The sequence below is a fragment of the Canis lupus genome, chromosome 20, assembly GCF_011100685.1.
Source record: "Canis lupus familiaris isolate Mischka breed German Shepherd chromosome 20, alternate assembly UU_Cfam_GSD_1.0, whole genome shotgun sequence".
Taxonomy (NCBI): Eukaryota; Metazoa; Chordata; class Mammalia; order Carnivora; family Canidae; genus Canis; species Canis lupus.
In genome coordinates this window covers 39890898-39915625 of record NC_049241.1, presented here as the reverse complement: position 1 = coordinate 39915625, position 24728 = coordinate 39890898, and the positions used below count along the sequence as shown (strand labels likewise).

Genomic DNA, 24728 nt, shown 5'->3' with positions numbered 1-24728 from the left:
AAAATTTTTATTTATTTATGATAGTCACACAGAGAGAGAGAGAGGCAGAGACATAGGCAGAGGGAGAAGCAGGCTCCATGCACGGGGAGCCCGACGTGGGATTCGATCCCGGGTCTCCAGGATCGCGCCCTGGGCCAAAGGCAGGCACTAAACCGCTGCACCACCCAGGGATCCCCAAATAAAATCTTAAAAAAAAAAAAAAAAAAAAAAAAGTCCTGAAAGAAAATACTGTCAACCAAGAATTCTATATCCTGTAAAACTATCCTTCAAGAACAAAAGAAAAATTATTTCCAAATAACAAAAACTAAAGGAGTTCATTATCAGTAGGCCCTATCCTATAAGAAATGCCAAAAGGAGTCTTTCAGGCTAAAATGAAAGGATAACTTAAAGTCATAAAAAAATACACAACACTGGTAAACATGACCATATAGGTAAATATAAAAGCCAGTATAATTGTACATTTGGTATTGTTTGTAACTTTTTCTGTATGATTTAAGAGACAAATGCATAAAACTATAAAATGTTAATGGGCATACAATGTAAAAAGGTGTAATCTAGTAACAGTACAATACAAATATATGTTTTTATGTAAGTATAGATACATACAAAGGAGGATAGAGGTGTAGAAGAGAGCATTTGTATACTACTGAAACTTGGTATTATTCAAAATAGGTTGTTACCCATTTAAGACGTAAATTTTTTTCTTTTTTTAAGATTTTATTTATTTATCTGACAGAAGGAAAGAGCACAAGCAGGCAGAGGGGCAAGAAGGAAGAGAGGGAGAAGCAGGCCCTCTACAGAATGGAGAGCTCAATATGGGCTTTGATCCCAGGACCCTGGGACAATGATCTGAGCCCAAGGCAGATGCTTAACTGATTGAGCCACCTGGGCACCCCTAAGATATTAATTGCAAACCCCAAGGTAACCATTAAGAAAAATAACATAAAAATATACAGAAAAGCCAATATAGTGTGCTGTATTTAATACGCTTTCTAAAAATAAATGTAAAAAAGACACTTCTAATAATGGGAATAAGTACAGTGTTATTTCAGTGAACAAATGTAAAAAAGATTCTAATAATGCTAGTTGAGTAAGTGCATACCTCATAGTGTTATTTCATTTAAATGATGTGTTAAGGGGAGCTTGGGGAGGATCCCTGAGTGGCTCAGCAGTTGGCGCCTGCCTTTGGCCCAGGGCGCAATCTTGGAGTCCTGGGATCGAGTCCCGTGTCAGGCTCCTGGCATGGAGCCTGCTTCTCCCTCTGCCTGTGTCTATGTCTATCTCTCTATCATGAATAAATAAATAAAATCTTTTTAAAAAGGGGGGGAGCCTGGGTGGCTCAGACAGTTAAGCATCTGCCTTCATCTCAGGTCATGATCCCAGCCAGGGTCCTGGGATCCAGTCCTGAGCCAGGCACCCTGCTCAGCAGGAAACCTGCGTCTCCCTCTACCTCTACCATTACCCACTACCCCATTTGTGCTCTCTCTCACTTTAAATAAATAAAAATCTTTAAAATAAATAAGTAAATAAATAAATGATGTGTTAAACATACTGTGGTTTATGGAATACATTGTAAAATCACATGAATAAAGATATGTGCAAGAGTTAATAAACAAACAGAAATCTGGAAAAAAAAACAGAAAAAAAGGAGAATGAAAACGGTACACTACAAAAAAATCAACTGTACACACACAAAAAAAGGCAGTAATGGAGGAGCTGAGGAACAAAAAACCTGTAAGACACAGAAAAGAGATAAATGGCAGAAGTAACTCCATCAGTAATCACAGCTCTCTTATTAAAAGGCAGAAATTAGCAAAATGGATTTTTTTTTTAAGATTTTATTTATTCACTCATGAGACACACACACACACACACACACACACACACACACACACAGAGGCAGAGCCGGGATCCCTGGGTGGCGCAGCGGTTTGGCGCCTGCCTTTGGCCCAGGGCGCGATCCTGGAGACCCGGGATCGAATCCCACATTGGGCTCCCGGTGCATGGAGCCTGCTTCTCCCTCTGCCTGTGTCTCTGCCTCTCTCTTTCTCTCTGTTTCTCTCATGAATAAATAAATAAAATATAAAAAAAAAAATGAAAAGATGCTCAATATAGTTAGTTATTGGAAAACTGCAAATCAAAGCCACAATGAGAAACTACCTAACACCAATTAGAATGACAATGAAAAAAAACCCACAGAAAATAACAAAAGCTGACAAGGATGTGGAGAAACTGGAAGTCTTATGCACTGCTGGTAGGTATGTAAAATCATTCAGTCACTGTGGAAGACAGGATGATGGTTCACAAAAACAAACAGAGACTTTACATATGATCCAGCAATTCTACTCCTAGGTATTCATTCCTATCCAGAAGAACTGAAAGCAGGAACTCAAACCACTTATTTATATACCAATGTTCATAGTAGCATTATTCATAGTAACCAAAAGGTAAAATACAACCTGTGTCCATTAACAATGAGTGGACAGATAAAATGTGGTATGTATGTATACAGTGGAATATTTGGTTATAAAAATAAATGAAATTCTAACAGCTCCTGAGTGGCTCAGTTAAGCATCCAACTCTTGATTCCAGTTCAAGTCATGATCTCAGGGTCCTGGGATTGAGCCCTCAATCAGGCTGTGCTCACTCAGCAGGGAGTCTGCTTAAGAATTTCCTCTCTTCCCTCTCTGCCCTTCTCCCTGTTCACATGTGCACTTGCTCTCTCTAAATAAATAAATATTTTAAAAAAAAGTAAAATTCTGATACATGTTATAACATGGATGAACCTTGAAAAAAGTTATGCTAAACAAAATAAGCCAGGCATCTAGGAAAATTGTATGATTCCACTTATAACAAACATCTGAAATAGTCAAATTCATAGAGACAGAAAGTACATTAGAGGTCATCAGGGATGGGGGGTAGGGAAAATGGAGCACTGTATAACGGGTACAGAGCTTCCACTTGAGATGATAGAGAAAGTTCTTGAAATAGTGATAATGGTTATGTAACACTGAAAACGCACTTAGTGCTACTGTACACTAAAAAATGGTTAAAATGGGGGCATTTGCGTAGCTCAGTCAGTTAAGCACCCAACTCTTGATTTCAGCTCAGCTCATCTTCCCAAGGTTGTGAGTTGGAGCCCCACTTTGGGTTCCACACTGGGTATGGAACCTACTTTTAAAAAATAGCTAAAATGTTAAGATTTTGTTATATACATTTTACTGTAATTTTTTTTAAGATTTTATTTCTTTATTAGAGACACAGAGAGAGAGAGAGCAAGGCAGAGACACAGGCAGAGGGAGAAGCAGGCACCATGCAGGGAGCTCGACATGGGACTCGATCCCGGGTCTCCAGGATCAGGCCCTGGACTGAAGGCAGTGCTAAACTGCTAAGCCACCCGGGCTGCCCTTTACTGTAATTTTTAAAGAGATAATTCATTTACAATAGCATTAAAATAACATCAAACATGTCGGGATACATTTAATATGTGAAAGACCTCTACACTGAAAATTTTTAAATTCAGAGAAATTTAAAAAGACATATATAAAAGCAAACCACGGGCAGCCCGGGTGGCTCAGTGGTTTAGCGCTGTCTTCAGCCCAGGGCGTGATCCTGGAGACCCAGGATCCAGTCCCACATCGGGCTCCCTGCATGGAGCCTGCTTCCCCCTCTGCCTTTGTCTCTGCCTCTCTCTCTCTCTCTCTGTCGCTCATGAATAAATAAATAAAATCTTTAAAAAAATAAAAAATAAATAAAAGGAAACCACATCATGTCTATGGATTAGAAGACTTCATACTGTTATAATGTTAACTCTCCCCAAATGAATCTATAAATTCAATGAAATCCCAACTGGGCAGCCCAGGTGGCTCAGCGGTTTAGCACCGCCTTCAGCCCAGGGCATGATCCTGGAGACCTGGGATCGAGTCCCGAGTCGGGGTCCCTGCATGGAGCCTGCTTCTCCCTCTCCTCTGTCTGTGTCTCCACCTCTCCTTCTCTCTCTCATGAATAAATAAATAGTCTAAAAAAAAAAAAAAAGAAAAAAGAAATCCCAACCATCTGCTTCAGAGAAATTGGCAAACTAATTCTAAAATGTGTGTGGAAATACAGAGAACATTAAATATCCAAATCAATCTTATAAAGAAGAATAAAGTTGAACACAACTTATACTACCTGACTTCAAAACCTATCAGTGAGGTACTGGCATATTAAAAAAAAAAAAAAAAAATAGATCAACAGAACAAAACAGAGATCCCAGAAATAGGTCCATACCTATGTAGCCAATTAATTGTTGACCTAAGTGCTAAGGCAAATATATGGAGAAAGTTGTGGTAGTTCTAAACTGTCAAATTTTTAACAGTTCTTCCCCCAAAAGGCAGAGACTTCTCCCCTTCCCTTGAGTATAGGCTGGACTTAATGACTCAATTCTAAGGAACAGAATATAATACGGCAGCAGTGAGCCTGTGACTCAGTCATAAGGGGCTTCCTCTCTGTCTTGGATCACTCTGGAAGAGATAACTGCATGCCACAAGGATACTCAGAGAGTCCACATGTCAAGGAACTGAGGCCACCTGTCAAAAGCCACGTAAGTCCTCTTAGAAACAGACTCTCCAACTCCAGGCCAGCCTTTCTGGTGACTGCAGTTCCAGAAAACATCTTAACTGCAACTTCATGAGAGACCGTGAGCCACAACAACCCAGCTAAGCCACTCTTAAGTTTCTGATCCTCAGAAACTGAGGCAATAAGTGTTTACTGTTTTAAACTGCTAAGTTTTGGAATCTATAGATAACAAATACACAAGTCTTTTGGTAGCAAATGGTACTAGGTACTGGAACAAGAAGTTATCCACAGGGGAGAAAAATTAACCTCAACCTCAATCTTACAGAATACACAAAAATGATTTCCAAGTGGATCAGAGACCTAAATGTAAAAACTAAAACTCTACAAATTCTGGATGAACACACAAAGGAAATCTCCAACATCGAGAGGTAGGCAATGGTTTCTCAGACACAATAAAAAGCAATAACCATAAAAGAAAATATTGATAAATCTGGCCCCCACACAACTGAAAACTTATCTTTAATATATATTCATAAGAAAATAAATAGGCAAGCCACCCTCAGGCTGAAAGAAAATATTCACAAAACATGCACCTGACTGGTATTCTATATAAAGATCTCCTAAAACTCAATTTATATTTTTAAAGATTTTATTCCTTTGAGGGAGAGAGAGAGAGCATGCACACAAGTGCAGAGAGGGAGGCAGAGGGAGAGGGAGAAGCAGACTTCCCGCTAAGCAGGGAGCCTGACATGGGGCTCAATCCCAGAACCTGGAGATCATGACCTGAGTAGAAGGCCAATGCCCAACTGACTGAGCCACCAAGGTGCCCCCTAAAACTCAATTTAAAAAAATTAAAGCTCCATTTTTTTTTAATGGGCAAAAGATGTGAACAAGGATTTCACAAAGGAAGCTATTACAAATGACCATTAAGAGGATGCCTGGGTGGCTCAGTGGTTGAGTGTCTGCCTTCAGCTCAGGTGGTGATCCTGGGGTCCTGGGATTGAGTCCCGCATGGGGTCCACAGGGAGCCTGCTTCTCCCTCTGGCTGTGTCTCTGCCTCTGTGTGTCTCTCAAAAATAAATAAAATCTTTGGGAAACAAAACAAAACAATACAAATGACCATTAAGTACAGGTAAATACTCAACATCAGTAGTAATCGGATAAATGCAAATAAACAGCAAAATGAGGTATCACTATACTTTCATGAATATGGCTATAAAAAATTTTTTTAAGTTTGTTTATTTATTTATTTATTGCCATGGGAGCCAGCCAGGCATCCCATGGCTAAAATTAAAAACACTGACAACACATTAAATGTTGCTGAGGATATGGAACAATCACAACTCTCATATGTTACTGGTGGGACTGGAAAATGGCACAACCATTTTGTAAAAGGTATTTAAAGTTTCTTATAAAACTAAACATACATCTACCCTATGATCCAGGAATTCTATTCCCCTCTATTCCCCAAGAGAAAGGAACGTATATGTACCCCAAAAACACTTGTACAAAATGTTCATAGAAGCTTTACTCGTAAGTGAAACATTGGAAACTGCCCAGATATCCATCAACAGAACAGATAAACTAGAATGTTCATGCAATGAAATACTACATACCAATAAAAAGGAATCAACTACTTATACAAAGAATAACAAGAATAAATTCCCAAAACAAAGTGTGTGAAAGAAGCCCTACACAAGAGTATTATACCTTTCAGTATTATTTAGTATGCAAGAGTATTATTCCATATAGATTATTGCTTTTTTTTTTAAGTAGGCTCCACACCCAGCATGGAGCCCAACATGGGGCTTAAACTCACAACCTGAGATCAAGACCTAAGGGGAGACCAAGAGTTGCACACTTAACTGACTGAGCCACCCAGGTGTCCCAGGAATATTCCAGAGATTTTTAAACTGGCTAAATTCTTTAAAAAAATTAAAAAAAATTAAAAAAAAAAAATAGGGCACCTGGGTAGCTCAGTGGTTGAGCATCTGCCTTTGGCTCAGGTCCTGATCCCAGGATCCTTGGATCAAGTTCTACATCAGGTTCCCCACAGGGAGCCTGCTTGTCCCTCCACCTATGTCTCTGCCTCTATCTCTCTGTGTCTCCCATAAATAAATAAATAAAACCTTTTTTAAAAATTAAAAATTAAAAAAATAAAACTGGCTAACTAATCTGTGATGAATAGTTGTTTCTGGCTAGAACAGAAGAGCACTTTAAGTTAATCCCTATATTAAAACTTTAAAATAGGGATCCCTGGGTGGCGCAGCAGTTTGGCGCCTGCCTTTGGCCCAGGGCGCGATCCTGGAGACCCGGGATCGAATCCCACATCAGGCTCCCAGTGCATGGAGCCTGCTTCTCCCTCTGCCTGTGTCTCTGCCTCTCTCTCTCTCTGTGTGACTATCATAAATAAATAAAAATTAAAAAAATAAATAAACCCACTGTTTAAAAAAAATAAAAAATAAAACTTTAAAATACAGGTGATAGCAACAAGAATATTGTTGAGAAAATATTTTCTAAATTATTAACAACTTATTCATAGAACTCTAACAAGTAGCAGCTTACCAGTTATTAACATATTATCTCTTGGCTCCAAACCCAACCATCATTACCTGCTCTACAAAAATGGAGCTGGACACATTAAATATTTTTCCTTTGCCAGGTGATATGTCAGATGACACTAAGGAAATTCTGCAAAAAAAGAAAACACTTTGGGGGCACTGGGTGCCCCACTGGGTGGCTCAGTCCATTAAGCCTTGATTGATTTCAGCTCAGCTCATGATTTCACAGTTGTGGGATCAAGAAGCTCAGGGTCAAGCCCATGCTCAGCATGGAATCTGCTTAAAATTCTCTCTCCCTCTGCCTCTGCTCCACCCCCTCACTCATGCATTCTCTCTCAAAAGAAGTAAATAAAATATTTTGTAAAAAAGAAGAAAAAAAGAAAAGGCTTCTCTACCTGGTTCTAGTATGCTCCTCTCATCAGGCCCATCACCCAGTCAGCTCCCCTCAGTGCCTAGCCACTGGTGGGTACTTGACTCCCACAATGCATCATGGTCGGCAGCAAACAGTAGCCAACAGCTTCCTGACACCTCACTCAAGTAGTTTCGTGGCTGAGTGTTTCCAGCAAAACTCCTCTCCATCAATGGCTTTCTCCAACATTCTAGAAGGTAGATTTCCAACATCTTCCTTCTGCTAGTGTAGCACCACAGTGACTTTCTCTGCCATCCAGTTAAGCATGACCACCCCCTTCTCCAAGATGTGGATCTTAGCCCTTGGAGGGATCTTCCTGAGTGCTGTGTACCAGCCCTAGGGATAATGGCTGCTCGTATACATGCTATTCCTATATTACTTAAGAGTTCACTCAACTTTTTATTAGCCAATCTCTCATTATCCCAATCCCGTTATAGTTAAGAATTCTTTATAATAAACTTCACCTGATCCAGGGCGCCTGGGTGGCTCAATTGGTTAAGCATCCAACTCCTGGTTTCGGCTAAGGTCATGATCCCAAGGTTGTGAGATCAAGCCTTGGGAAAGGCTCTGCACTCATCCGGGAGTCTCCTTCCCTCTCCCTTTACCCCTCCCCCAGCTTGTGTGAGCTCTCTCTCTAAAATAAATAAATAAATATTTAACCTTTACCTGTTTAAATTCCTATGTGGTTTTTGTCTCCCAAATGGACACTGTCAGTGTTTCAATGAGTGGAAAAGGCTAAGTAGCATAGACTGCAAGTGAAACATTTTGTTACCTACATAAAATCCACATAGCTCTGCTTTATTCACAATTCTACCAATAAAAAGCAATGTAACACTGCAAACAGCCAAGTTAATAGGCTTAAGTGTCCAAGCAGCCCTGCCTGATACACTCTGCTTTAGGAAGTTACTCAAGCTTATTATTTGGCTCCTTGAGGCCAAAGTTAGCTTTCTTTGGAGACACTCATGAAATAACTAACACAACCACATATTTTATAATACATCTTCCCAAACACAGTAAAAACTTCTTGGCATTCATTCTGTTTTATGCTAAAGAAATCACTTTAATTTTCATGCAGAATATAAAAAACCAAAACAGTCTATGCACATCTTGTGCTTGCCTTAGTATCTAGTGTGCTACTTGGCCCTGACCCATACAATATCCTCCAGCTGAGCAGAATCTTTATAAATAAGTTTCAAAATACTCTCCACTAAATCAAGTTTGTGACCAAACAGCAACTATAAAGTCTCCAAATCAATCAGGGACCATTAAAATAGTATCTGCAAATAACTTTTTAAAGTATATAATCAAGTATATGTTGAAACCCCATAGTACAAATATTGTACCAAGACACAAACTGTTCCTGTCCTCAGAAAACTGAAAGTGAGGATGGAGGGCAGGTAGAAAAGAGAGGCAAATAAGTAATTTTAAGACTATGGTAAATGTTACAGTGATGAATGTACTGTGAAAACAACAACTCTTGATGTTGGCTCAGGTCCTGATCTCATGGTTGTGAGTTTGAGCCCTGCACTGGGCTCCACGCCCAGCATGAAGTCTACTGGAAAAAAAAAAAAAAGGGGAAGAAAGAAGAAAGGAGAAAGGAGAAAGGAGAAGGAGAAAGAAGAAGAAGAAAAGGGTTCTCAAAAGGTATGGCATCTAAACTGAAATCTGAAAGATAACCGGAGTTTGACAGGAAGTGGGGAGGGGTAGATAAAAGCATGGACAATGGCCCAGAGGGAGGAGAGTCACCTGAAACATGACACTGGAGGGTCAAGACATGCAATTAGAGAGGCCATTAAGAACCAGGTGACGAAGTACCTCATCTGCCAGACTCAAATGAAACTATTCCCAAATAGTTCTGAGAAATTAAAATAAGCCATATGTTAGCCATTTAACAAGCTTCCCCCTTATCTGATCAACTCCATGAGGTAAGGAAAGTAGGTATGGTCAACCCAATATCACATGCATAGTTGTAGAAAAAGAGGTCAGTCAGCTGACTTGTCCAAGTAAGGTTCCACAGCTAGAAAGTACTTACACATACCAGCATTCACTTTCCTTGCCTGGTTCCCAGGAGAGCTCCAAGATCTATCTTTTCAATCTAGTCTGGGAGACAGGCATCACTGGATGCAGGGTTGAGTGAACTTAGCACTGTCAGCAATACACTTGAAGGTTCATTTGCACAGAAAGTTTACTGCATTTTTTTTGTAAGATTTTATTTATTTTTTTTTTTTTTAATTTTTTTTTTATTTATTCATGATAGGCACACAGTGAGAGAGAGAGAGGCAGAGACACAGGCAGAGGGAGAAGCAGGCTCCATGCACCGGGAGCCCGATGTGGGATTCGATCCCGGGTCTCCAGGATCGCGCCCTGGGCCAAAGGCAGGCGCCAAACCGCTGCGCCACCCAGGGATCCCCAGATTTTATTTATTTATTCATGACAGACACAGAAAGAGAGAGAGGCAGAGAGACACAGGCAGAGGGAGAAGCAGGCTCCATGCAGGGAGCCTGACGTGGAACTCGATCCCGGGTCTCCAGGATCACACCCCAGGCTGAAGACGGAGCTAAACCACTGGGCTACTGGGGTTGCCCAGTTCACTGCCTTTAAAAATGATGGGGGAGCCCCAAACCTTTCAGACTTTAGACACTTGATACAACATTCTTTCTGTCCCTTTTCACACTGCAGAGAAGCAAGGCCACAGGGTTTGAGGAAAAGGCACTGAATGATCAAGGATACCAAGAATTTCAGGTCCAGACTTACACTTAAGAAAATCATTTATTCTCTGCAACTGTAGTAATCACCTAGAAACTGAATTCCCAGACTTCCACACCCTAAAAAATGTCTACGACTCTATAGCTATCCCACCTGAAAAAAGCATGGTATCTTGGAAAGTATCACAATATTTTCAAGTGAAGTAATATAATAATGGAGAGTTTCAAATTCCCACAGAAACACTCTAGATGCTAACAACCAGCATCAGTATCCTTGGTCAGGAGGAGCCTTTCTGAGAACACCTGAAAATGTTTCCTTAGTCAATAAATAAAAGAAAAAATCAGGGCGCCTGGATGGCTTAGTTGGTGAATCTCTTGATTTCAGGTCATGATCTCAGGGTTGTGAGATCAAGCCCCATATCAGGCTTGCACTGGGCGTGGAGCCTGCTTAAGATTCTTTCTCCCTCTACCCCTCCTCCCCCCCACCAAAAATAAAATTAAAATATAAATAAATAAAACTGAAAAACACAACATCTAAATCCTATAGCAGCTACTTGCATTATAAAGCTAACTTTAAGCCAAATCACAAGAGATGGTCTCACCCTCTCCCACTCTACCCTGGCAGGGGAACAAACCTGTTCACATCATTCAACTACCAAAACAAAGTTATAGTTCAGATACAAGGCCTCTATAGTGCCCCACTGATCGCATTGGCTTAGACAAAATTTCAATCTTTTTTTTTTTTTTTTTTTTTTTTTTAAGGAAAAACCAGAGTAATAACACACACACACACAGAATAACTGACATGGGAAGGAAGTACAGTAGGAAAGCAAGGCTGTCAGTGTACCAGAGCCATGTAGACACAGCAATTAGGCTACAGGGAGCAAAGGCTACAGCTATCAAAGGGCTCCAGGGTGAGCAGAGAGGAGAAACAAAGTCCCCTGTCAGACTTTTATGATTTTTTAGTCAAATGAAGAACAGCAGAATGAATTATCTGAACTTTTTCCTATGAAGGATTATATCTTAATTTTGGGTTGCATGAGGGCTAGAAATCTGACCTGCTCTGTTTGACAGGAATGACCCTACCAACAGTCTTATACTTGAAAAAACAAAAGCCTTAAAGGAAAATTGAATTTGTTTTTATCACCCCTCAGTGCTTTTACCTAAAAGGAACTCTTGATGCTTTACAAGTGTTTCCTCATTCACCCGCAGATTCTTGGATAAGGATTTTTACCACAAAGAAGTTCTACAAACAGTTCTAAGATGTAAACCTTCAATAGCACCCAAAGGCCAGTATTTCAGTTAAGGGCCACAGTATAGCAATAAGGCTTGCTCAACAGCACTAATTACATTTTCCCAGGTAAAACAAGTACCTACTCACAGCCCAATTTCCCAGATAGCATACCAGGGTGCAAAGCTGTTTAAAAGGAAAGGAAAAGTTGTCTACATTTAAAGGATGAGGAAACTGGGCAGCCCCGGTGGCGCAGCAGTTTGGCGCCGCCTGCAGCCTGGGGTGTGATCCTGGAGACCCGGTATCGAGTCCCACATCGGGCTCCCTACATGGAGCCTGCTTCTCCCTCTGCCTGTGTCTCTGCCTCTCTCTCTCTCTCTCTCTCTCTCTCTATGAATAAATATATAAAATCTTTAAAAAAATAAATAAAGGATGAGGAAACTAAAGCACACAGAAAATAAGCAAATGAAAACTAAAGCAAAAAAATGAAATAGCTGAGACGTCTGGGTGGCTCAGTGGTTCAGCATCTGCCTTCAGCTCAGGGCATGATCCTGGAGTCCAGGGATCGAGTCCTGCATCCAGCTCCTTGCATGGAGCCTGTTTCTCCTCCCTCTGCCTATGTCTCTGCCTGTATCTCTCATGAATAAATATTTTTTTAAAAAATGAAAAAGTTGGGCAGCCCCGGTGGCGTAGCGGTTTGGCGCCGCTTGCGGCCTGGGGTGTGATCCTGGGGACCTGGGATCGAGTCCCACGTCGGGCTCCCTGCATGGAGCCTGCTTCTCTCTCTGCCTGTGTCTCTGCCTCTCTTTCGCTCTCTCTGAATAAATCAATAAATAAATCTTAAAAAAAAAAAAGAAAAAGTTCTACCTAGCCTACTTTATAATTGGTTCTGAATCTAAACTTCTTTAAATTCATGATAAATGCCATGTTACTTCTTTTAAAAGAGCTATTCATCCTAGAAAAACCCCAAGCATCAAGACCTATTGTCATTATTTTTAAAAACTACTACATGGAGGTTTATAGACACTTTATTCATAATTGCCAAAAGTTGGAAGTAACCAAGATGTCCTTCAAAAGGTGAATGGGATGGGGTGCCTGGGTCGTTCAGTCAGTTAACTGTCAGGTCATGGTCTCAGGGTCATGAGATGGAGCCTGCAACGGGCTCTGCTGCTGGGCTTGGAGCCTGCTTAAGATTCCCTCTCTCCCTCTAGCTCTACTCCTCCCCCACTCCACCACCACCCCGCCCCCCATCCACACATGTGTGTGCATGTGCTCTCTCTCTCTCAAAAATAATAATAAAAGGTGAGTGGATAAACTGTGATCCATTCAGACAACAGAATATTATTCAGCACTAAAAAGAAATGAGTTATCAAGCCCTAAAGATATGGAGAAAACTTAAATGCATACTACTAAGTGAAAGAAGCCAATCTAAAAAGGCTATATACTGTATGACTCCAACTATATGACGTTCTAGAAAAGACAAAACTTTGAAAATAGTAAAACTACTACTGGTTGCCAGGATTTGAAGGAGAGGGAGGGATGAATAGGAGCATACTGGATTTTTTTTAGGACAGCAAAACTATTCTGTATGATACTATAATGGATACATGCCATTACACATTTGTCAAAACAAATACATTCTGTGGAATGTAAGAGTGAACCCTAACATAAACTATGGACTTTGGGTGATAATGAGTCATTGCAGATTCGCTGACTAACAAAGTATCACTCTACTGTGGGATGTTGATAATGGAAGAGACTATTGGGGAAAGGGGTCAAGGGGTACATGGGAACTCTCTATTCTTGACATTCAATTTTCCTATAAACTTAAAACTACTTTAAAAAACAAGTCTAGGGGATCCCTGGGTGGCTCAGCGGTTTGGCGCCTGCCTTTGGCCCGGGGCACGATCCTGGGGTCCCGGGATCGAGTCCCGCATCGGGCTCTAGGCATGGAGCCTGCTTCTCCCTCTGCCTGTGTCTCTGCCTCTCTCTCTCTCTCTGTGTCTCTCATGGATAAAAAAAATTTAAAAAATAATAATAAAGTTAAAAAAAAGTCTATTTTATAGAAAGCCAAAGTATTTAAATGTTTTAATTTTTTTAATATTCTGATTTTTTATCTGGGTGGTTATTAGACATATGTATACATGTACAAATCTCAAAATTTGTCCACTTTAGATGTATTTTATATGTATCTATAAGCATATGTATCAGGATGCCTGGGTGGGTCAGCGGTTGAGCGTCTGACTTCACGCCCAGGGCGTGATTCTAGTGTCCTGGGATCAAGTTCCCCATGGGGCTCCCTGCATGAAGCCTGCTTCTCTCTTTGCCTATGTTTCTGCCTCTCTCTCTCATGAATAAATGAATAAAATATTTTTTAAAAATCTTAAAAATAAAAAATAAAAAAATCTTAAAAAATATATATATAAGCATACGTTCTTATATGTATATTTATAGGTATATGTATTTTATTTACACATATTTCAATAAGTTACTTTGAAGGAAAACAAAAATTTAATAGGGCAAACTAATCACTTGATGGAAAATAAAATCTGTGCTTAGGGCAGCCCCAGTGGCATAGCGGTTTAATGCAGCCTGGGGTGTGATCCTGGAGACCCGGGATCGAGTCCCATGTCGGGCCTCCTGTATGGAGCCTGCTTCTCCCTCTGCCTGTGTCTCTGTCCCTATGAATAAGTAAAATCTTTAAAACAAAAAAAAAAATCTGTGCTTAAACTAACACTGGAAGGCAGAGTCTTGATGAGGCATGAGCACTGTCCAAGCACAGAGACTCCCTGGCTCTGTGGCCTAAACATCTTAATTCTTAGTTTCCTCCACTATAAAATGAACGTACTACTACTTGTCTCACAGAGCTGTTAAAGAAGAAATTCTTGGGATGCCTGGGTTCAGTCAGTTAAGTGTCTGCCTTCAGCTCAGATCATGTTCTCAGGGCCTGGTGTTGGCTCCCTGCTCAGTGAGGAGTCTGCTTCTCCCTCTCCCTCTCCCTCCGCTCACTTGTGCTCTCTTTTAAGTAAATTCTTTAAAAATAAATAAGTAAGGGGATCCCTGGGTGGCGCAGCGGTTTAGCGCCTGTCTTTGGCCCAGGGCACGATCCTGGAGACCCGGGATCGAATCCCACATCGGGCTCCCGGTGCATGGAGCCTGCTTCTCCCTCTGCCTGTGTCTCTGCCTCTCTCTCTCTCTCTCTCTCTGTGACTATCATAAATAAATAAAAAAATGTTTAAATTATTTAAAAAATAAAAATAAAAATAAAAAAAATAAATAAGTAGGGCAGCACCGGTGGCCCAGTGGTTTAGAGCCACCTTCGGCCCAGGGTGTGATCCTGGAGACCCGGGACTGAGTCCCAAGTCAGGCTCCCTGCACAGAGCGTGCTTCTCCTTCTGCCTGTGCCTCTGCCTCTCTCTCTCTCTCTCTCTCTGTGTCGGTCATAAATAAATAAATAAATAAATAAATAAATAAATAAATAGTATAGACATTTAAAATTTTTAATAAAGTACCCTCTAAATAAGCAGTATTTTAAGAGTAATTTTCTCACTTCAACCAACTCCCACATGAAAGTTTCATTCATCTTAAATCCCTACCTTAACTTCCATCCAGAAAATATCATTTTAGCAACTCCATTAGAATCTATTTAATTCGGGATCCCTGGGTGGCGCAGCGGTTTAGCGCCTGTCTTTGGCCCAGGGCGCGATCCTGGAGACCCGGGATCGAATCCCACGTCCGGCTCCGGGTGCATGGAGCCTGCTTCTCCCTCTGCCTGTGTCTCTGTCTCTCTCTCTCTCTCTCTGTGTGACTATCATAAATAAATAAAAATTAAAAAAAAAAAAGAATCTATTTAATTCTTTAAGAGATATGGGAAGCTTTAAAAGAAGACTCTGATAACCAAGAAACTAGTCACTGATCACCAGCCCAAGTCAATGGTGAAAGAGAATGCAATACGCCAAACAGAGCTATGAATAGGCAAAATGTGGAAAGGACTATTAATGGGGCGGCGGGGCGGAGGGGGGGGGGTTGAATACTCACCAAAAGCACTGCTTACTCCTCCCAGAAATTAATGAGAAGACCTCTTAGCTAAGACCCTCTGGTTGGTGTCAGTTTTCTAACACTACACATGGGAGATCATCAGACAAAGCAGCTTCAAACTTTAAAAAGTTGCATGTGAATTAAAATTAAAACTCACATGCAACTTTTTACAGTAGCAAAATACATGCCACATGACTCACAGTCTAAAGAGGCAGTGTCCACTGTGGCAACTGGACTTGAACACTTACAAAGGCAAAAATCACCAAGGCCAGGCTCCATAGAGAGATAGATGAAGGATGAATTCTGTGAACCCTGTGAATGACCAAGAGGCCTCCTGGCCTGCATCAATTAACAGAAATTCAGGGGTGCCTGGGTGGCTCTTGATTTTGCCTCAGATCATCATCTCAGGGTCATGAAATCCAGCCCCATGCCAGGCTCCTAACTGGGCATGGAGCCTGCTTGAGTCTCCCTCCCTCCTTCCCTCCCTTTCTCTCTCTCTCTCTCTCTCTCTCTCTGTCTCCCTCGCACCCTCCACTCTCTCCCCAAGAGAGAAATCCAAAAGCATGACAAGCACTGCTATAAGTTTTTTATTTTTATTTTTATTTATTTATGATAGTCACAGAGAGAGAGAGAGAGAGAGGTAGAGACACAGGCAGAGGGAGAAGCAGGCTCCATGCACCGGGAGCCCGATGTGGGATTCGATCCCAGGTCTCCAGGATCGCGCCCTGGGCCAAAGGCAGGCACCAAACCGTTGTGCCACCCAGGGATCCCACTGCTATAAGTTCTATAACAAACAGACCCCCTCCATCTAGAAGCTTGTGTCTACTTGCAATAAATAGTTCCTAGTTACTTCAACTTGCCACCTCCATGGAGTATCATTAGTTCTTGGATAGATATGGAAATCTGGCGAAAGCAGAAAATGAAGCTTGGAGCTGAGAACTATAAGGAATAAAAACAAAACTGGGCCCACAGCCCATAGGACTACTCTCTAACTTTTCCTGAAAGTGTCCCTCTGACGTAGTCCGGAAGTCAGAGCCATTCTACTTTCAGATATATATTGAAGAGAAATGAAGATATATACACACACAGATGTGTACAAGAGCATCTATTGTATTTCATTCATAATAGCCCCAAACTACAAACAACTCACATGCCCATCAGCAAATGGTATAGCCATAAAACAGAACACTACTGAGGAACACAACAAAATAAGATGAACCTCAAAACATCATACTAAGCAAAAGTCAGACACAAAAGACTTCTCATTATTCTCAGTAGTTCTATAAAGTCACTACTAACACCAAGTTAGCAAATACCAAGCCACTACTACTCAGGGGAAATGTAGCATTAAGTTCTGTGAGCCTCTGGTCACATTTCTGTCAACCAATCAATTCATAACCTTCCAGAGTTATATACATAGAATATATAACCTTGTATGTATGCTTCTGTTTAAAGACACTTTAATAGACAGTAGTTCCCCCTTATCCACGGTTTTGCTTTGCAATTTCAGTGACCCAGAGTCAAACACAGTTCAGAAGCAGATGGTCCTCCTCCTAAGGTATGGTCAGAAGGTCAGTAGTAGCCTAATGCTACGTCAAGATGCCTACCTACATCATTCACCTCACGGCATCTTATCATGTAGGCGTTTTATCATCTCACCTCATCACAAGAAAGGTGAGTACAATAACATACTGTAAGAGAGAGACAACATTCACATAACTTTTATTATAGTATATTGTAATTGTTCTAATTTATTATTGCGTTGTTAGTCTCTTCCCATGCCTGATTTACAAATTAAACTTTATCACAGGTATGTATATAAAAAAAAAAGTACATATATAGTTCAGTAACATCTCCAATTTCAGGCATCCACTGGGGGTCCTGGGAAGTATCTCCTAAAGATAAGGGGAGGAACTACTAGATACTGTTGACACAGTAACACTGAAATCTCAGCCAACAGTACTATACATGTCTGAACAAAATCTAATCTAATACATGTATTTTCTCCATTAGGGGCATCACAACTTTCTTGTGCTTAGGAAGACTAACAACACTTTAGAACTACACTTAAGAGACATTTTATTTATTTGTTTGTTTATTTATTTTAAAAGATTTTATTTATTTTTTTTCAAGATTTTATTTATTCATGAGAGAAACACAGAGAGAATGAGAGAGAGAGAGAGAGAGAGGCAGAGACACAGGCAGAGGGAGAAGCAGACTCTATGCAGGGAGCCTGATGTGGGACTCGATTCCAGGACTCCAGGATCATGCCCTGGGCCGAAGGCAGCACTAAACCGCTGAGCCACCCAGGCTGCCCTTAACAGCCATTTTAAACAGCAAAATTCTCAACAAAAAAACACAAAAATATGAAAAGTCATGGCATTAAACAGACCATGAAAAAAGACGCTTACAGTATTAGAGCTGAAACAAGAATGCAGAGTGTCACACCTTGCTCCACTTTAGCTGGGAATGGACACAACAGACAATTCAAATTTTTTGCCATCTGGCCTACAAACAGTTTTCTTTCACTAGTGAAGCAGCTCAAATTTTCTTATTTCATCGCCAAATTTTTTAAAAATCAGGAAATTCCACATAAAAATTCAGATTTCTTGTTTTCTTAAAAAACAACAACAACAACCCACCACCACCTGGCTCTAACAATTGAGCATCAGGGCATGATCCTGGAGTTCCAGGATCTGAGTCCTGCTTTCGGCTCCCTGCGGCAGCCTGTTTCTCCCTCTGCCTATGTCTCTGCCTCTCTCTGTGTCTCTCATGAATAAATAAATAAAATCTTTTAAAAAATCACAAGGGATGTCTAGGTGGCCCACTGTCTTCAGCTCGGCTCAGGATCCCAGAGTTCTAGGATGAGCCCCACTTCAGGCTTCCTGCTCAGCGGGGTGTCTGCTTCTCCCTCTGCCCTTCCCACCCACTCCACCTCACCATCTCCCTTGTTCTCCCTCTCTGGCGTGCGGGCGTGCTCTCTCTCTCTCTCTCTCTCTCAAATAAAATTGTTTTGTTTTTTAAATCACAAGACCTAGTAACACAACTGGCCGGAACCAAACAACACTGACCCTTTAGATAAGGCCTGTGCTCACTAGTTTACCCTAATCCCTACCTCTCTCTACACAATGCCCTTACACTCTGCTTCCCTAAATTTATTGCCAGCTAGCCTGTGATACAGATGCATCATTTACCAACATAGATGTTTATATAATATATTGCTGGGACGCCTGGGTGGCTCAGTGGGTGAGCATCTGCCTTCAGGTCAGGGCATGATCCCAGTCAGGGGATCGAGTCCCGCATTGGGCTCCCTGCAAGAAGCCTGCTTCTCCCTATGTCTGTGTCTCTGTCTCTCTCTCTGTCTCTTATGAATAAATCAAATATTTAAAAAATATGTACATATATATATATAAAAACATTGTTGACTGCAAATAGGTACAAGTCAGGATGTATAGCATAATCTCATGTCTGTAAAAATCAAGGACGGGAAAAAAAGGCTGGTTATACACTAAAATAAAGGGAAGTTAAGAATGAACCTTTATTTTTATTTCTTGTTACTCATATATCTTTTTTTTTTTTTTTTAAACTAGTGAATATGGGACGCTTGGGTGGCTCAGCGGTTGAGCGCCTGCCTTTGGCCCAAGGCATGATTCTGGAGTCCCAGGATAGAGTCCCTCATCGGGCTCCCTGCATGAAGCCTGCTTCTCCCTCTGCCTATGTCTCTGCCTTTCTCTCTCTGTGTCTCTCATGCAAAAATAAATAAAATCTTTAAAAATAAAACTAGTGAATACACATTCCTTATGTAAGTTGTTTTTTATAGCAGCTTTGATTGTAATCACACATCATATAATTCACCCATTTAATGTGCATAATTCAATGGTTTTTAGTATATTCACAGACATGCACAATTATCGCTACAACTTTAAACATACTCATCACCTCAGAAAGAAACCCCATAACCTCATCTATCATTCCCCTATGCTCTCATCCACCTCCAAGCCCTAAGCAACCACTAATCTACTTCCTAGCTCTATAGATTTGCCTATTCTGGGTGTTTTGTATAAATGGAATCACATAATATGTGATCTTTTGTATCTGGCCTCCTTCACGAATGTTTTCCATGTTATATGTATCAGTGCTTCATTCTTTTTTATTGCTAAATAATACTTCATTGTATGTATATACATTTTATTTATCCATTATTAACTGATAAGACAGTTATTTCCCTCTTTGCATATTATAAATAACACTGCTATTAACATTCATATACAGGTTATTGTGTGGACATGTTTCCATTTCTCTTGGATAGATAATTAGGAGTGGGGTTTGTGGGTCATATGGTAACTCTATGTTTAACTATTCAAAGAACTGTCAGATTCTTTTCTAAATCTGGGCAAAAGCACAGATCCACTGGCACAAATAGACAAAATGCCTGACTCCTCTCTGACTGCATCCTTTTACATTCATATCATTCTCCGTGTATGAAGGCTCTGATTTCTCCACATCCTCACCAACACTAGTCATTACCTGACTTTTGAATTATAGAATAAGTTGTTTCTAAGTGTTCATTCAATCCTAACACACCCAGATTTTTATGGACTTCAAGCTGCTCTTATTCACCAACATCAAATTTTAGACTTGAAAAGAATCCAGTCCTAGACCTACTTACTAGATTGCCCACCTTCTGTAAAATGAAGGAACAAGAGTAAATGATCCAAACCCCACTTGCAAATGAAACTTTTACAGAAGAGGGATCCCTGGGTGGCGCAGCGGTTTGGCGCCTGCCTTTGGCCCAGGGCGCGATCCTGGAGACCCGGGATCGAATCCCACATCGGGCTCCCGGTGCATGGAGCCTGCTTCTCCCTCTGCCTGTGTCTCTGCCTCTCTCTCTCTCTCTCTCTCTCTCTCTCTCTGTGACTATCATAAATAAATAAAAATTAAAAAAAAAAAAAGAAACTTTTACAGAAGAGATTAGCAGAAAATTTTCAAAGAATAAAAAAAGAAAAAAAAATTTTCTAGCACTCAACAAAACAAAGTCCCTAACAGGGACCCAGCCCTCAAGTGAACATGTTTTCCCATCAAAATTCATTTGTAGGGGCACCTGGGTGGCTCAGTGGTTGAGCCATCTGCCTTTGGCTCAGGTCATGATTCCAGGGTCCTAGGATTAAGTCCCTCCATCATACTCCCTGTGGGGAGCCTGGTCCTCCCTCTGCCTATGTATCTACCTTTCTCTCTCTCTCTCTGTCTCTCATGAATAAATAAAATCTTAAAAAAAAAAAAAAAAAACCCTCATTTGTAATGGCTCCTACATAAATGCAACTTCAAACCATAGCAGCAAATGACAGCCTTGATCTAACACTTTTCATAAAAGAACCAAGATATCTTAGATTGTCTCACTTGGAATCCATCGCTCAAATCCTGCTATAATAAGGAAAGAGAAATAAAATCTAATTTAAAATAGGGGCAAAAGCACAGATCCAATGGCACAAACACACAAATCTCCCAATTTCTCCCTTGACCCAAGTCAGAGACAAGAGTGTATGTACTGTGTAGCCTTTCCCCAGCTTTCCCATCACTGCTCCCCATGGTCTCAGGGCAGCAATAGGAGGGCAAGCAGCAAATAATACTGATGCATTTATAGCAGCCCAAGGTGGCAGTGAGACCCAACCAAGGTCTAAGAATCTTGGCACCCAATGCTATGTTCACCCAATGCATGTTTTCCAAGAATCAATACTGGATCTTGGTCAGGAAGGGGATGGACCACACAGTCCCTTCTGAGAATGCAGAATTACTTTGTTTTCAGGCTTCAGTTCTGCACTTTGAGCAAGTTCTGCCTCTTTCCTGCGGTACTGAGGATGGGCCTCCATAAGGCATTGGAGATGCAAGCACTTCTGGCAGAGTAAGAGGTGGAGAGATCCGTGGCCACCAAATCCCCATTTCTACATGTTTATTCTGTCCATTTCCCTGTTTAAATACAGAAGGTGTTTTAAACTCAGACAAATTTAACACTCTTGTAAACATTTAGTTCTCACCTACTACATGCAGGTTGCAAGATAACACAAAAAGACAGTCTCTATAGGACAAAGTTTAGGTCTCAACAGAGAAAATAAAAAAATATATATACTTAAAAGAGCAAATACTATTTTGTTTTTTGCATAAGGACAACAATGCTCCTGCAGTATCCCCAGGAGCTGGAACATCTAGGAAATGTTTCATAAAGAAGACCTGAGCTGAACTCTGGAGAAAAGAGAAGAAGAAAAACTGGTATCCAAAGAGGAGTAAAAGCCATTGAACTTGGCTGGCAAGAAATCTGTGTATGGTTGAAATATCATGTATGGAATGTCTAGCAAATCATCTGGTAATGGGGATTAGGAGAAGCCCTGGAGAGGTGGGCTGGGGCCAGCTGGGCAGGAGCACCTCAAATGCCACGTTAGGACATCAGATCTCATCCCATAAGTTGCATCAGTTTCTGACTTCAGTGTAGGATCTCCAGTCTCTTGAAGTGTGTGTGTGTCAGTCATAATACTTAAAAGTCCTGACATTTACAGGTGAATTACATAAATACAAGAAGAGTCTGTGTTCTCACAAGACCACAGCAAGAGGCTGCCAGCCTCCTCTGGTTTCAGCATCTTCTCCAAAAGAATCTCCTGATCAAGGAGCTGGTTTCTTTCAAAATTAAACATTAAGATGACAAGATCCTGACACAAGTGTACAAAGTATTGTTGCTTGACTTCTCAGTCGAATCCATTCATGTTTTTTGTATAACCACATACAAGGAGGCTGCGCAGTGAAGCCAAGAGACCAGAGAGAAAGAGCAATGTGTTGTGGAGCACTCAGAACTCTTCCTAGGCCTGCACACCTTGCCGGTGGTCTCTAACCCTCCCGCCCTTGCAGAAAGGGGGCCTGACGGGTTGTTTTCATTGGGCAAGATACATTTAGTCTGTTAAAAGTTAATTTGACAGTTCCATACCATCCACAACGACAAAAATAAGTTTCTTTTTTTTTTTTTTTCTGATTCTAAGAGGTCCTATATTTCCTTTGTCTCACGATTACACTGGCAGAATATCTATTTCTTTAGGAGATAAAACCAAGTCATCACCATAATATTCACTTTCTTCTGGAGCAAAGAGAAGATGACCTTACTACAAGTCCAAAAAATGGTCACAAATCAAAGAAGTTATGTTCCAAAATAAAAGTCGGGCATCATGGACATTTAAGCAGGCTCTTCAGGAAGAAGCAAACAGTGAGCTCCGAGGAGCACAGGAGGCGGGCGCTGGGCAGAGCCTTACCCCTGCTAGAATCACCGGGCCACGACACTGGCCTGCCTGGGTTCGTGGGGGCTTTAGCCTGTTTCGTCTAGTCTTAGTTTTCAACTAAGTGAAAAACACTCGCAGGAACCACATCTAAGAAACAGGTGTTATTTCTCACTCGGGAGCAACGGACGACTCCCGAGAGCATCAGGCTGGCAATGGACACGTTTCAGTGGTGCGGGCCAAAGGAGATAATTTCCCGCTACCCCGCCGGCCGGCCTTTGGGCGCGGGGCTCTCAGACCTCTACCCCGCGGCCGTCCACCTCGGCGCTGGCATCTGGGAGGCTCCACGGGCGGCGGGTCCAGGACGCTCGAGTGATGTGTGAGCGATGCTTGGCAGATGCCCCGGCCCCGCGCGCGCCCGCTCCAACCCCGCGCCCGCCGCCGCCCGCCCCGCCGGCGTCAGGCCGGTCTTTCGGCCCGGCTCCTGTCACTCACCGGCCCAGCCCGGGCAGCGGGCGCCCACGGCTCCCCACGGGAGCTGGGCCCCCCGGGCCTCCAGGTTTCGGCCCGCCCCCGGCAGGCAGCGCAGGTGGATGAGCCCCGCAGCAGCGGCCCCACACCGGCCGCTCGGTCCAGCTCCCGGCGCTGCCCACTGGGTACGGATCAACAACAAGATGGCGGCCAGCCGAGGGGGCGGGGGCCGGGCGTCATAGTAACCAGGACGGCGAAGAACCCGCCCCGGCTGAGAATATCTCCAATCAACAGCCTCTTCATCCGACGCCTAAGGGAGTGCTTCTCGCTGACAGGTCAGCCGGCCTGTCAGTCAGAGCCTGCCTCTCACGGCCCTCGCCGAACGCCTCAGGACGTGACTGTGACGGCAAGGAGTGGCGCATGCGCGCCGTTCCCGGAGTTGCTGGCGGCAGAGCTTTTGCTGGCGACTCTGGGGCTATACCGCCCTTGGCCTTTTCGCGTGTGTAGCCTTTTTGCGGAGCCGACAGGGTCTTCTCACACATGCGCACATACTTAGGGAATGCGTGTTTGTGTGCTGCATGCTTTTTTTGTTGTCACCCACTGGAAGGGGAATTGTTGTCCAGGTTCACCGGTGAGGAAACTGAGGCGCAGAGGGGATGGCCTGGCCAAGGTCATGCCACCTCTGGAAATGGAGGCACCAGATTTCGTACCTCCTCCTAGTGGCCTCAGAGTTTAATAGTTTCTTCCCAGCGGCTCGCCCCACACACACCTCGCTTTGCCCCTCATTAGTGGCAAGGTGCCACCACGTGTGCTGCCCCAAGCAGTCCCTGGCCCATTGCCCACGTTTGTCCTTCTGCCTTGAGTTCAGATCAAGCACAAGCCTTGGCACACAAACTCTTCTTTTCCTGCCCTAGAGCATCTTGTCCTGAGTACCTGTGACACAGTTTTTGCCCTGGACTGTCATGATCTATCTCAGGCTGAGTCCTAGGAAAATGGTTATCCCTGGTCCCCCAAACAGAGCACCTAACCTTGGGGTCGGCTTTAGGGTTAGGAACTCAAATGCAATCACATAGCCTGGACCCACATCAAGTCCCAGAACTAGTTACGTGACTTGAACCTTGGTCTCCCCATCTATAAAATGATAACAAATGAGCCCTTAGGGGCCGCCTGGGTGGCTCAGTGGTTGAGTGTCTGCCTTCAGCTCAGGTTGTGATCCCAGAGTTCCAGGATGGACTCCCACACCCGGCTCCCTGCAAGGAGCCTGCTTCTCCCTCTGCCCATGTCTCTGCCTCTGTGTGTGTGTCTCTTATGCATAAAGAAAATCTTAAAAAAAAAAAAAAAAAAAGAGCCCTTAGAGTGAGGTAAGTACTCAGGAAAGTCAGCCTATAACCACTTCCAGTAACCGCCTGCTATCAGGTTGCTGTCACCGGGGCCAGCTACAACACCCTCACTTTTAGGGGAGCACCATGAAGCATATTTTTCACACAGAAGACACTCAGCTTA

The 24728-nt window shown here is 42.3% G+C and overlaps 1 protein-coding gene across 2 annotated transcripts in view; it reads right to left on the bottom strand.

Moving 5' to 3' along the window:
• IP6K1 (inositol hexakisphosphate kinase 1) overlaps positions 1-23433 on the bottom strand; it is a 65797-nt gene extending 42364 nt beyond the window's left edge. For both annotated transcript variants that reach the window (XM_038566430.1, XM_038566432.1), the window contains exon 1: positions 23250-23433. The gene's annotated coding sequence lies outside the window, so the exon portion shown is untranslated. The remainder of the gene's footprint in view (positions 1-23249) is intronic.
• Positions 23434-24728: the final 1295 nt, after the last annotated feature.